The sequence below is a fragment of the Rhopalosiphum padi genome, chromosome 2 (assembly GCF_020882245.1).
Source record: "Rhopalosiphum padi isolate XX-2018 chromosome 2, ASM2088224v1, whole genome shotgun sequence".
Lineage (NCBI taxonomy): Eukaryota > Metazoa > Arthropoda > Insecta > Hemiptera > Aphididae > Rhopalosiphum > Rhopalosiphum padi.
The window spans coordinates 87031924-87046890 of record NC_083598.1 but is presented as its reverse complement, the minus strand read 5'-3'; the positions used below and the strand labels follow the sequence as shown (position 1 = coordinate 87046890).

At 25.4% G+C, this 14967-nt stretch overlaps 1 protein-coding gene across 4 annotated transcripts in view; it reads left to right on the top strand.

Moving 5' to 3' along the window:
- The window catches only part of LOC132923374 (puratrophin-1-like), a 162607-nt gene that overhangs the window by 41622 nt on the left and 106018 nt on the right, over window positions 1-14967 (top strand). Inside the window, exon 1 of one of the 4 annotated variants that reach the window (XM_060987343.1) lies at window positions 11775-12032. The exons of the other annotated variants lie outside the window; for them this stretch is intronic. The gene's annotated coding sequence lies outside the window, so the exon portion shown is untranslated. Of the gene's footprint in view, window positions 1-11774; window positions 12033-14967 lie in introns of those variants that run through there. 4 annotated transcript variants of the gene reach the window in all.

The window sequence follows — 14967 nt, the reverse complement described above, 5'->3', positions numbered from 1 at the left end:
AATACATTAAATTTATGTTACAGTAAAAGTGCGTATACTGGTGAAACCTAGAATATACAAAGTAGTAAGTACCGAGTAGGTACTTCGGTCAAACGCCAAAAGATTTTTGTAGTTCTGACTTTTAAAAACGATATTAGGTAAATCTTAGTATAAACAATCAGTGTTGGTGAATGTCCGAAATTTTTACTAATTGTGTGATATATTTTCCCTTGTTTACTCGTATAATAACTATAAAATTATACGTTAACTTAAAAATTATAATTATTAAAGTATATTAGGTACTACATATTTAGTTATGTGTATATAATATAATAGTAGTGCAATACTACCAATGTACACACGTATGTTATTATTTAATATTATGACAACAAAATTGAAATCATTATTTTGTAGTAAGTACATTTTTATTACAAAAGTTGTTTATTTGTGCAGATTTGGCATGAGTTGCATGAGTTGCACAATACATTTTTGGATCAGCACTATAGGTACATTAAATTGGGCGTAGAACACAGTGTTAAGTATGAATAGCTTTTATCAAAGTAGGTACTTTTTTCTAATTGATTGGTTATATGAGTAGGTACAGTAGGTACACGTGGTATTACTTAATCATGTTTTATACCAAAGAGGAAATAAAAATTCACAAAGTCGATCGCATTCAAATTTCACTTGCTGCATATAGTAATTTCAATTTGTGCAGTATTATGTCTAGTATTTAATGATAATAATATACATATTTTTTTCTAGAATATGTAATAATAATATAAATGTGTGTATCTAATAAACTAGTAGTAGCAAATGTATTATCTAGTATACTTAAATAATAATAATTATCATTTTTGAGTTAACGTATAATATTTTAATTAATATACGAGTATAAATAAGGGAAAAAATATCACACAAATTACTAAAAAATTTCAGATTTGCACAAACACTAATTGTTTATCCTAAGATTTACCAATTTTGTTTGTAAAAGTTCGAATTACATAAATTATTCAATGGTTGACCATGGATTGCCTTTCCGTAAGCATTAGTACGATCGGAACTAGAAAATTTAGAACCCCATCGGATTTTGGTGATTTTGGTGATACATTTTTGACTGACAACTTTCCAAACGTTGATGAGGACTGTGGTTTTCTCATTTTCTGCATGCCAACAACGGCGTTAAGTTTGGCTAAATCGATCACGGTCTATATCATTATAAATGATAATACAATTTCGTACACTCATAACGGAGCGGGAAATTGTGATATTTTAAGTTGTTCATCGAAACATCGCATATTATGGTCTTACGACATTGGTTTTATTTTTAACCGTTTTTTTGCGTCCATCTCGCCAATCTCTCCGATTCATAACTATTAGCAATTGAATAATTTTAGCGTTACCGTCCGCGAATGCGTATTATAAAATATAATAATATAATATAGTATTGTGTACTGTGAAGGAATTTTGGAAGAAACGAGTGTTGAACGTATCATCTTTGGCCCAACGAAACGAATCGCCGTTTATTTCCAAGAATTATTTGATAGGCACTGACACTTATTGTTAAAATAGGATGTATAATAGTTATTTATATTATTCATAGGTTCCTTATAAATGTATACGCTTTGGAGTCACTTATTTAAATTTTTTTTAATTACTTCATGTGGGTATATTATATATGTTTCGAAAATTCAAGTAAAACCTATAAGTATACATTTCGTAGATAAAGTAGAATTTAGATGGCCTGTGCATGACTTATTATAATTCATAATTATTAATTTTTATTTTACACTATTGCAGCATAGTATTTATAAAAGGACATATATTAATGAATTGATGTATTAATTGCACAAACTAGTAAATTTGTAGTGTTATTTATAATATTACAACCACAATAGTATAAATGTATTATCAGAAGGATGTGAATTTGGCGGGACGAAGATAAATATGTATTGGATGTTTTAGTAATTTTATTTATTATAATACATAATACATAATATGCAGCACTGACCAAGATATATTGAATTTTTTATGTTTTAATTTTTATTGTAATACAACAATTAAATCTAAGTTTAATATATACATAATTTATAAAACTTTATAGGTGTAGAATACAAATTGTCTTTGAGTATCTGCCAAAATGGAAATAAAATCAAAACAATATTAGTTTTTGTTGTGTTAAATAATTATTCATCATGATAATATATGCATATATGTTTAAACAAAACTAATAAAATATTTATATAGTCATGCCAATTACAAGTACGCTAACCGTGGAAATAAAATATGACAAAGCTTCCGGATTCCTGTGGAGTGGGTGGTAAACGAATAAAATATCATAGCGAGAACAGTGGTCAATTTTTTATGACTATATATCCAATTATTGAAATAGTGCCAATACCAAGATTTAGTTTAGTTAGAAACTTCATTTATAGATATTGTTCTACATTTGATTTATCATGCGATTTGAATATTAGATAATATCATAGGTCACAATAAAATTTTTTTAATCCTTGTATTATGTATGCCTATGACTTATATGCATAAGTCTGACAAATTAGCATTTGATCTAGTAATAAAATAACAGTATTAAACACGAATTAACATAATTAATATTGAACTCTATTTGTATTTTCATGCACAATAGAATGAGGTTTGATTAAAACCTAGATTGAGTGAACTTGTATGGTTTTTATTTGTTATTATCATCATTATTTTAACGAACGCCTTGCGTTATAGAATCGACCAAGCCTTATTGTTTGTACGTGATCGATGGCTGCTTTTTTCCTCTTGTGGAGACGAGAACAATAATAATAATGCAATTATTATTACTATTATTATATTATTACAGCTGAAAGGACTGTGTAGCTCACAAAAGGAAGACTACTCTTGTCTCGTATTTGTGTATAAAACAGTCAATGTTATTAAAAATTATTCGTTTCGGGCACCGCCGGTCATGACCTAAGACATTTTTTCCCATGTCTTGGATACCATCGCCAAAGACTTTATTAATATAAATTTCGGCTTACATCAAAACCAAACTTGTTTTAAACACATGTGACCCTTGTACTATTTATGACAAACAATAATACATTTTATACATTTCTCTAGAAGTCTTATTAAATTAGATAAATATGGTGATTTAAGAATAATGTTATAACTGTTTTTTATGTGTGGAAAAATAGTTTTTAGGATTAAAAAACAGTTATTTTTCTTTGTTAGAGTAGTAATATTACAACCACTTTAGTTAATGTTAACTTAAATTTATTGTTTACTTTTTTAAATTAGAGAGTAACTGTTTTAATTGAATTTAATAAATTAAAATGATACAATTGAAAACCGTTAATTGTTTAATCAATTCATTTCAAGGTTTATTATAGTATGTAACATTGTAACAATATATATTTTGAAGATTATTTTTCTCATGAAATAAATTGTACCAACATATTTATTTCAGTATACGTATTCATTAGAAATGAAAAGCATAGTATTTAATATTTAATTTATTACTGAAAGTATTATATTTTAGGAATAACTATACTTTACAATTATTTTTATAAATCATTAACGATGTATATTGTACATATATAATATGCATTTTAATCTGTAGCTTATGTACTTTTAAACATGCATAATATATATTATAAATTATTATAGAGTTAAGACTTTATTATATATTCGTAAAATTTGCTTTTTAACAAATATTACATATAGGTCATAGATATTTTAAGATATGTATGAACTAAATCTTAATTAATATGTAAATTGAAACTCTAAATAATTATAAATTGTTACTACAAAAAATTGTTTTCCTCTTAAAATGTTTAAAACATTATTACATTCAATTGTATAGTTAAAAATTAAAATTATTTTATTACTCTTTTTTAATATATTACACTATATTACACTATAATAGTAGGTACTATTTGTATTTACAATCCAAAGAAAACATAAAATATTAAAAATAAACAGGTAATTAAAATGTTGAAGTATTGCTATTAACTGTTGTTTAAACTGTTGTACCAACTAATTTTGAGAGAATTTATATTGTATGTAATATAAATTCTCTCAACTTAAATTTATTTTATGCATGAAAAAATGTTAGTTCTATACGTTGAGTGGTTGGTTAAGTGATGTATTTAATATCTTTTAAATCTAACCGTATGTACATCATAAATTAATTAAAAAAAATAATGAACCTGTTGCTGTTCAATATTAAGAAGTTGTTACCTACAACAAATCGGAATAGATACAGTTGCATGGCATTTTTGGCTTCAACACAGAGTTCATTTCACCGCGGTCTCACCATAGGAAATTAGCTGGTTAGATGTGTACATGTCGTGATCATGATTGATCGTTTATTATTTTTTTTTAAATAACTTTAAAAGCTATTGTATGGTAGGTATTATATATTAATAATCGTTTTGTTTGTTTTGCCAGTGATGAATAATTTGTTCACGATTGAAAAGTGAAAACTCGCACGAATTCGCTTTGGGGTTAGTTTCTTGAACGGGGAAAATATAGCTATAAATAAAATCGGCAAACGATATGAAATTTAAAATACCAAAAAAGCACTTAATTTAAATTATATTTTAATCAAATAGGTATCGTGAATTATCGTTATCAACGCACACGGCGCGGCGTTATGTTTCCTTCAGGGTACATAATATTACACATATTATATTATAGGTACACAGGTATTTTGCAGGTGTATGATTATAAAATGTGGCTTTCCAATGAATGACCGAGAAACGTTTACAGCATAAGATGCCGCAGATTGCGTTTGAGTTTCCGATGCACCGAACTGTTGGCTGTCGTGAACCCTGTCGGCTACCACGAATGTTTTTTTTTCGGATTCGTATCTATTGACTTCTATCGATTTACAATATACATCAACTCTTCCTCTAGTCATGTAATATTATTCCAATTTATTTAGAGACTTGCGTCTTGGCGCGAAGGGCGTACGGCAAATTGTTTCCCATCCCTCGGGGTCATTTCCTCTTTGGGCGGACAACCGAAGATCTCATTTCATCCATATGAGTTGCTTGTTTGGCTTTTTCTTTATGCAGTTTCTCCGACACGTAAATAAGGTGTATTAAGTAGGCTGTACGCCATTTTGTCCGATGTAACGATACTTGGGTCACGCGTTCAGGTTCATAATGAGAGTCTGAGACACGATTATAGAATGTGTGGACGTTGTGACATTTTAATTTTATTTATTAGTAGGTATATTGGGACGAATCTCAGGACCTGATACACTTGTCGTGTTCTGGGGAAAGTTAACTGATTTTCGAAATTTTTCTTCCTTCAAATTTAGTCAACCTCTCGGATATAATATTATGTTTAAAAAACAAACTTTAAATTTTAAATTTAAAGCCCGTTTGATATTATATTACGCTTTATATTATTATTAGAAATTGATGGGTATTACTCCATTTATATATATTATACCGTGAATGAAACATGTAAAAACATAATGTAATATTTAAGTCTATAGTAGGTGGTAAATAAGCAAGTCTAATATGCAGTTCATACGATTCATATAGAATATGTGTAAACAATATCGTATACCATCTGTAAACAGTGTATTTGTTCATTATTTTTTTGTCTTAAATATCTGTTTTGCGTTTTAATGGCTAAAATGTTAGGGTCTGCTGAACTTGTATTGGAACTCTGGTTTTCAATGATCATATACATCGACAATGCTCAAGAAGCAACGATAAATTGTGACTGGTGTCAGGCCGTTGCCTGGTATTTTCGATTGCCGGTAATTTGCCTCTGTTATTACACGCCTATTTTTTCTCTGCTAACTTATATATATGATAATACCATTTAATTATCAATTTGGCTATTTGTGTTATAGTAAGGTATTGTTTAGCGTAACTTTAAAATTTATTTTGTTTTTAAAATTGTCGTTCACGATTATTATTATTTTATAAAATATAGGTATTTATCCAAAGCTTTAATAAAATTATATTGATCATATAATCTGATTTTAATGAAAAATAATTTAAATCACATAATATTATATTATTATTTTTATTTGTATATATGAATATGGAAGTTGAGTTATGAAGGAATAATGACTTTACCTCGGAGTGGACATTTATCTGATTTATATTATAACAGTTGTGACATTTTGTAAATTAAATATTTTGATTAATTATGAATAAATATAATTACACGACTTTTGTGATAACTCATTTCATTTAATATTTAGAAAATTAAAAATGGTTCAAAGTATGGTATTTATCATAAATATAAACAGACAAAAATGGCATTAAAAATATTATATTATTTACTATGAAATGTGTTAATTTTGCATCTTAAAATCATTAGTTCTCATTTAAGTTGAATGCGAAGAAGACTACAGTTAAAAATATCTATATAAACTGTTTTTCTATACAATTTATCATTTATTATAATAGTAGGTATTTACATTAAGGATGTCAAAAGAAAACTTACGATAGTAAAACGTTACTAATTATTTAGCATTTGGTATTAAATGAGAAAGTTTTTATAGTTTTTTTACTGCAATATGATTAATAGGAAATATTTAGTGATATTTTATACACATAATAAAAACTATTATTTGATAAACAACGGTTTTATTTACCAACCAGATAAGTCACGAATATTTGATTATTTTTAACAATAAAACAATATTATTTGACATATATATATATATATATATTATGTAATAATCGTTACCTATAATCGTGATATTAGAGGCACCTTGATGGTGTTATTGCATCCATTGAGATTTTTAGAAATTTCAATAATATTCATGTACAATTAATTAAATATTGTATTTTATTAAAAATGAAGTTGATATAATAGTGTTTCTCTAATAATCTAATCTATAATAGGATAAATCACAGTTTTCGTAAGCTATAAATAATAATATAATAAATACTTGATTCTCTAATGTTTTTTTTTTAATTTAATAAAAGTTTTACTGTAGAAAAGTTAATATACGTTTAAAATAGTATGTTTTGAAATAGTGTCGCATAAAGTGTTTGATATAAAAAAATATTTTACACAAAATATGATCCGTACCTAATTCAATTTATTTTTTAATTAAATTTATTTTTTATTTAGATCTTTAAGTTGACCTTCTAAAAATGCATAATGGTTAATTGTTATTTATTTTAATGTTATTTTATGTACAAAAACTGTTCTTTTATTAAATTATTACTTTTTAAAGTTGTATAAAGTTTTTTTATTTTCTATAGCTATTGAAAAAATGTTTAATAGTATAAAACTATGAGAATTCAGGAAACGTTTTTATTTATTATATTACGTGAATTTTTTTTTTCTTTGATACTATGATAAAAAAAAATATGTACGAAAGAATATGTTGTTAAATTTAATGGTTATTGATCGTGTATTATTGTTAACGAATGAAAGCTATTGAAATAAATATATTATGAAAAATGAAATTTATATTTTGTTTTTATCTGATACCACAAACGATTGTTTTTAATGTTTAGAGCATACATTTCATCTAAACACCGAACAATATTTATCAAATCATATCTTATTAGTTATTATGTTTTAAATTATATATTGAATATCATATGTGAATTTAAGTTCAAAAATCAACATTCTCTTCCTCTGTGTATAGTAATGCTTTAGGTAAATTTTTGTATTCAAAATAAATGTAGGTCTATTAGATGTGTAGATTTTTTACGTATAATATTATGTTACAGGATTAAATTAAAATTTCAGGAATAGGTATAATAAAAATTTGAATTAATATTATTTTAAATTATAGTTTTAATTTTCTTAATTTAATATTAATGATTGAATTGAATTGTGGCTGTTGTAATATAGATTTGTTAATTACACATAGATTCAATTTATTAATCAAGTCCAATATTTATGTATATTACATTTTGTACATAGCTACTTCAATGTATTATGTAATAATGATACATATTTCATAAAAATTACATATTATAATTTTCTTTAAATCTTTTTTTATAATATTATGTTTGTTTATTTATTTTATATATTACTCTGTTCTGCTCGCAATATTATATTCATATAACCTCGGCCTATTCTTTTACTAATACACTAATAAACCTGCATTATATAATACTACTACTCTATATGACTACATTATATGTTGTTATTAAAATATATTATTACTATTATTATTGTTGATATTTCCTGTCTACTGTTGGTGACTGGTTAGGGAGTTGACCGAAAGCTTAATTATTACCTAAGATGCCGCTATCATAATTATAGAGTCGGCGTTTTAGTTCACTTTACACTTTACAGTCTACCGCAGGATGTATATAGTTATAGGTATTACTATGGATTTTACTACGATGAATTACACCAGTATTTTATTTATAAAAAACGTAATATAACTAAATATACTTTTATATTAATTTTTGTTCTCTAACTCGGGATGAAACTTTTATTCTGAAATTTAAATCGTATTGTTCAAGTATATTTTTATATTTATACTTCTTTTCCATTTTTTAGTACAGTTTTTTGATTTAAATTATTAATCAGATCAAAAATCTGTGTTCATCTATAAACTTCAATACTATTGTTATATACTATAATTATTACGATAAATACATTTTATAACATCTCTAAATCTATGATAATCTTTAATCACTTAAGATATTTTTTAAGTATCTACATTATCAGAATTATGTGAATGAGGTCAAATAAGAATGCACTTTACAATAGTACAATGTGTGAATGTTTAGTATCACTTTATAATAATTAATACAGCCTATTATATTATAATATAATTTAACCGTGGTAGTTAAAACTCAAGATTTAAGTAAAACTGCGTAAAATACCAGTATTTTATAAGTGCATTAGATATTTATTCAAAACTTACAATTAGGTGGGTCATCTTTATCATCACAGTTATGTATATTGTATATGTATATTTGACTTCCCATTATCTATTAATTGTTTAAACCAACTTGACATCTTATAATATAATGCGCTTTATAAAACACTTAACACAAAATATGATAAGTCTTAGGGGTTGAGAACCTTTTCTGGACGAATATGAATATTATTTATTAAATGGAAAGACAATTATTGTAATAACACTAAAAAAAGTTCAAGGAGTTTATGTCACAATTAGGTCGTTCCGCGCTAGACACCGTAAATCACTGCATAATGCATAAACATAATAATATACAAGTTATTACTTAGTAGTTAGTTCTATCATTTGTCTTATAAAAGTATGTTCGCAACTTAAAATTTCTCTCAGTTATAATTTTAGCTTAATATGTAGATATATTTCATTATATTACTACGCCAAATATATACATCACATAATGGTATTCAAGCACGCTATTATATTGGAAGTTCAAGTGTTTGAATCCTACGTATAAATTTGGATGTTGTTCGTGCCTTCAATTTATTGAAATATGAACTATTTTGGCTTGATACTACAATGTTGCGTGTTCAAATAATTTATTTTTTATTTATTAAAATGTGAATGCAAGTACATAAATAAAAAAATTGTACTAGAGTATATGTGAATTTTTCTGTATTATTATATTATATATTATTTAAATTGTATTATTATATACATATATGATATATATATATAATTAATAATTATTGTATATTTATGTTCATTTAATAAATTGTAAATTATTTTCAAAAACAATGTACTTATTAAAGCATATACTATAGGTACATTACTATACAATATACACAATGTACATATTGTAATAATTAAGGTTTATACTATGAATTATAATATTTAAATGAATAAGCATCAAATAATGAATAAGTGTATAAACGTTTTATGGTATTGGAGTATAAATATTATATTTCCTGATACATTTCAATACGGATCACGCATATCCACCTATTATACCGTCTATATCGAAATGAAATACGAGTATAATCTTTAATTTTCAAATAGTTAAATAGGATAGTTTCTTATACATCATATTAGCTTATAATAATGACCTATATACTATCTATTTTATAAGTGCTTATTCGTGGCGGTCTATTATAAATAATCCTTATTATAAAATAGTTTAACACGCAGGCTTTAACAAATGTCTATATATGAATTTTAAAATAGGTACTTGATTTGAAGACAATGATCCATGAAACTTACTTGTAAACCCTACAGGCAGTATATGTATTTAAACACAAAAGTTCTATACCTTTTATAGAGGAGTTTTTGGCAAGAAAAATTGTTAGAGAAATTGTATTCTTGACTATACGACTATAATAATTGCATTCCACACGTGTTTCGTCTAATACAAGAGACAAGAGCGTGCAGTGATGGAACTTTTGAACATGAGCCAAATGTGTACTAGTACTTGTCTAACAAGGATATATTATATATTATTCATATATATGCAAGAGATATTACACAATTTTTGATTGACTAAAATTAGGTAAACAAATAGCCTAATATTCAAGTATTTGATGCAAGGGCGTGATTTATTAGAATCAAGTAATCTACTCTATCATTTGCCTATATTATGTACATACCAATTACTTTATTGTTGCATAAATTACCTATTATAGATCAACTAAGATTAATACACAATTCAATTTAAATGTATTAGATTTATATAACTTACGAATAGCTTAACTTATTCACCTATTTACTTTTATAATAAATTATTATTTTTAATTTAGTGACAAACAAAAAAATCAAAAAAAAATGTAAAATCTTTATATATTATATAATAATATATTTTATTATACAATAATATTTAAATTTTATGTTAAATTTATTAAAATTAGTATCCGTATAAATTTTAAACTCATATTATATTTAATTAGAAGAATTATTTATGCTTAATAAAATAATTAAATTTGCATTTAATGTGACTACAATTTGAGGATGATGATATATTTTCAAACCAATGTATTGATTATCTAAACGTAATATTACTTTTAGTATACATTTAATATGTATATTATGTTTTTTATGAGTTAGGTAAAAAAATGAAATCACCAATCTCTTATTATAAGTATACATAGTATGATTTCGCTTATGTAGTTATGTGAGTTATATAAATTACTTCGTTGTTGTGTTTATTCTTTAAAATATAACCTAAGTTTTTAGTATTTTGAACTGTTTTTGTTTATTTATTTAAAAAAATTATTCACTTATATATTTAAATATTTTACAAAAAGGTAAAGTTTATAATTTTGATAAAATAATTAATACGAATACATTAACCCCGGGTGTTGTTTTTTACCATTTGCTTCTCACCATATGCCTAGTAGGGTTTTCGAGTGTTGGACAGACGGTATTGTGGCGCAATCATCATCGGTGACTAGTGGTTGTAGAGGGATATTTTGATTAGGCATATATTTTTATGAATCATTATAATAGACAATAGTCATAATTTTGTTGCATTGTATTATACTTATATTCATTATAGAAGCTGAGTAATATTAATGGTCCATCGATCAATAGTTTATATTATAAATGAATTACATATTTTGATTTTAAAAATTTTTTCTGTTATACTAATATGTTATAGAACACAAAATTTATTTACACTTTATCGCTATTCCTTTATTATTATATCGTGATTTTGAATATTTTTTGTGGAAAATTTATAGGAATTTTTACCCTTCTCCCCATCATTCAAAGTATGAAGTCTCAAATACGCCACTGTCATGCTGTAGGCGCCGGGGGTTTTGGTGGGGATATTCGGTCCGGAGCAGGACGTCGTCGGAGTACCGTGGTCGATGTACCGCACAGTTACCGCGGTCCGTAACCGTCACGCCGCCGCCCTCCCGCCTTCATCGTAGTCGCTTCACTGCCACAGCAGTCTTTCGTTGACCGCCGCGCGTTACTGTTGTTCGTTGTCGCCGCCGCCATCGTTCCGCGCGTCTTTTTACGTCGTTTATTATTAGTGTGCGTGTGTTTGTTGATGTGTATGTGTATTTGTGTGCCTGGTGCGTTATTATTTCTTCTTTAAAATCTGTTTGATAAAAATAATTTTGCGTGTTGACTGGCTACTTGTCTTTTCGTGTATTTTACCGATGTACGGACGTCTTGTGCACATGTTTGATGATATTATGTGAGTATATATACAATACATCATAATAATGATATTAATACACATTATATAAATTATATATATAGTATATATATATATATTACAGTAGATACTAGTTTTTTATGTAGGTATACCTATATGCATCATGCATGATTTCCCGAGTTCGTTTTTCTAACTGCATGTTTTTTTTTATATACACACACGTATAATATATATATATATGCATTGGCCGAACGGCTTTATGTCAGAGACGAGCGCATTCGTTTCGTAATCAAACGTCGTCGTCGTTCGACAAGGTTATTATTATTATTACGGAATATATACTGTATCATTTGTTTTTTATTTTTATCACATTCCAATTATATAGGTACCGTCTTGAGATATATTATACAGACGTGTGTAGTGTGTGCGCGTGATACATGTGCGGTGTGCACTACAACGTGTTATCTGACCACCGATATAGTGTACCTTTTCATCCTAATCATGTATTGGATTAGTCTCATCTACCGACTGAAGTTCAACTTTGCCCAAGATTTAAAATAAAATAAAGTATGTTGATATTTAAAAAATGTATAGGGGTATTTACTGAATTATGACTTTTTGAGTATAGTTAATTAGCCAATATAGATATTTTTTGTTCCTACCTTATAACTAACTTTTTGTTTTTTTTTCGCAGTGTTTTGTATTATTATATATAATTAGTATAGATATATTTAAAATAGGCGTGAATGAATCATCATTTTTCGATATTACTTCCGTTAGTTTCATATCGACTGATTCATACGCTGATTCGAATCACTAAAACCATATTTTAAATAAATTAACGTAAATTCTATAGGAGCTATTAAGTTTTATTAATACACAAAATCAGTTCAATAATAATAATAATAATTATTTGATTAGAAAAAAATTTATATTTTCGATATCTTTAATACGTACTTGAAATTTTAATACATAGATAATTATTATTTTAATCGTGCATATAAATTCAATAGTTTTGACTGTATAAATTATTTTTTTTTTTTAGAAATGTTATAAAAAAATTTATCAATAAATTTTATTAGGCATAAGTAGGTACCTACATAAGGCATAACTCTACATACTGCTAATAAGTACTTACTTTATTTATTAAAGTTAAAAGAAAAACCCTTATAACTATTTATAAATAAAATGAGGCTAATAATTAATAAATTTCATTAGCTGTATAAAAAATTAGGTACCTTCATATTTGTTTAATTGTATTTATGTATTATTTATTGTTTCCTTCTTTTATAAAACTTTAGAATTTATCAAATTTATTGTTTAGGTAACTTATTAAGTTGCCATAACTATTATCACGATATAAATTAAATATGCAATAATAATACAGGAATATATCATAACATAGTATATTAATATTAATATTTTATTTTCGATAAAATATATCTCGAATGATTTAAAATAAGTAATTTTGTATTTGAACTTCCATGTACAATAAATGACTAAGAAAATCATATATTATGTACCTACATACTTAATTAGTGTTTGTTTACTTAAAGAATGTCAAAGTAATAATATATAATAGTTCAATTTATTTGATGTCAAAATTGTACGGTGAAAACCATTTGTCAAAAATGTTATTAATATATTATATTGTATAAGTGACTGCCGATCGCCATTCGTTTTGCTCTGTCATCAATCTTTGTAGATGACAAGTAAACCCTCTTCCTCACCTCATCTCCTTTTTTATGCATCTATATAAATTATAAATACAAAGTATATAGTACACAGTTACGTATGTATTGTATAAATTATATTTATCGGATAAATTTAAGTTTGTCTATATTTTACGAATTTATTATTTTAATTTTATAAATTATATCAAATATATCTATAGTACATTATATTATATTTTGATATTTTTTTTCCGTGACTTTGTTTTAAGGACAGTATCACTTAAATTATAAATTCTACACTAGAGACACCTGTCCTAGCTTTTATTAGTTCATTAGTATTCATTTGTTACTACTATGCATATAAAAGGGTGTGAACAGTGAACAGATCTCATAGTTTATAATAATGGACTAAGAGAGGAGGTGTTTTCCAGCTGAGGACAGATGTTAGTGCAGTTGTAAGAGGTGAATAAAAAACAGCTGCAAACGGTGGCGTATTTTTAAGCAACATACTTTATTAATTTCACAGATATAAAAATAATATGATATGTTATAAATTAAAACTTTTAATTTTCCTTATATTTTTGATATAACGTATTAAACTATAATTATTAAATAGGTGCAAAGCTTATTAAATATAATCAAAAATTGGTATTGAAATATCTATTCAACAATTTTTTAATATTTTTCCAAAATTGTAAACAATATATGTATAACTGAGATTGTTTAAATTTATCACAGTAATAAATGCACATTAACACTAAGTGTTTAAAATTAAACTTAGGTATAGGTATTTTCATATTATATATATTTGTGCAGAGAAAAAATATAATATTAATAATACATTTAATTTATAATAAAATACAAATTTAATTAAAAATATTATTTTATATTCTATTCCTTAAATAATATCATTATTAATAAAAGTACCAAACTTTCTTTAAAATAATTATATTAATTTAGTTTAAAATAAATAATAATTATCAACTATACAACTATAAAAAAATGTAACTTCATATCATATGAACCATGTGCCTATATTAAATCAATAATAATACTTAAACAGTTAAACTAAAACTAAACTATAGAGTTTGTTAAAAATTAACAAAATACAATTTGTTACACAATAATTTACCATTATTATATTACTATACTTATTTACCATGCTTTAGTTTTATCTTTATTATTATTATTGCCTAACTAATAAATGTATACGAGTAACATATGGTGTGTCCTAACATTGGTGATAAAAGTAAACTATATAATGTTTTTTTTATGATAATTGACGTATATTATTATATTCT